Genomic DNA, 937 nt, shown 5'->3' with positions numbered 1-937 from the left:
AAATGCATCTCCTTCAGATGAAGAATAACTTATCTACACATTGATTACTAACTAGATGTTAATGACTAACCGAGTTTATCAACCTGCTGACGGCTGCCTAACAATTATTGATTTGGCATAAACAATTGATGACAATCAGTAGAGCACTCGATATAACAGCCGGCACTGACCGTCTATGGAGCAGGCTCAGCTCCATGGAGAGGCACCCGGTATATGACGTCACATAGTTGGTACCATGTGTAAGACGTATATAATCAGCGTCTAATTGTAAGGAAAAGTAACCCAATGAAAAAATGCAGTAACTCTTGCAATTAATATTTTTTTCCTCGTCCAACAGCATATTAACCCTTTATTCTGCAGAGAAATAGGGTAACATGATAACCCTATCCCCTGAGGTATTCTTATATAGCTCTCTTAAAGGGAATCTATCAGCAGATTTTTGCTACACCATCTGAGAGCAACATACTGTAGAGGCAGAGACCCTGATTCCAGCGATGTATCACTTATTGGGATGCTTGATGCAGTTTTGATAAAATCACTGTTTTCTCTGCTGCAGATCTACCAGTTCCCTGAATGCTGAGCTCTGTATAACTCCACCCACACCACTGATTGGCTGTTTTCTGTGTACACTCTGCATAATCAGAAAGCTGCCAATCAGTGTTGGAGGCGGGGTTATATATATATATAGCTCATGCATACTATTGACTACCTGGCTTATTCGTCCTCTAGTGATAATATCCCGCTGATAAAACTGTGATTTTTATCAAAACTGCAGCAAGAAGCCCAGTAAGTGACACATCGCCGGAATCAGAATCTCTGTCTCTACATTATGCTGCTCTCAAATTAGGTAGAAAAAAGTTGGTGACAGATTCCCTTTAAGGCGCCAGAAGTGTGATTTAGTTAAATAGTATCCATGGACAAGCAGGATGTGTGAAAT

The sequence above is a fragment of the Ranitomeya variabilis genome, chromosome 8 (genome assembly GCF_051348905.1).
Source record: "Ranitomeya variabilis isolate aRanVar5 chromosome 8, aRanVar5.hap1, whole genome shotgun sequence".
In the NCBI taxonomy this organism is placed as follows: Eukaryota; Metazoa; Chordata; class Amphibia; order Anura; family Dendrobatidae; genus Ranitomeya; species Ranitomeya variabilis.
The sequence above is the reverse complement of the archived record's forward strand: the minus strand, read 5'-3'. Positions refer to the sequence as shown.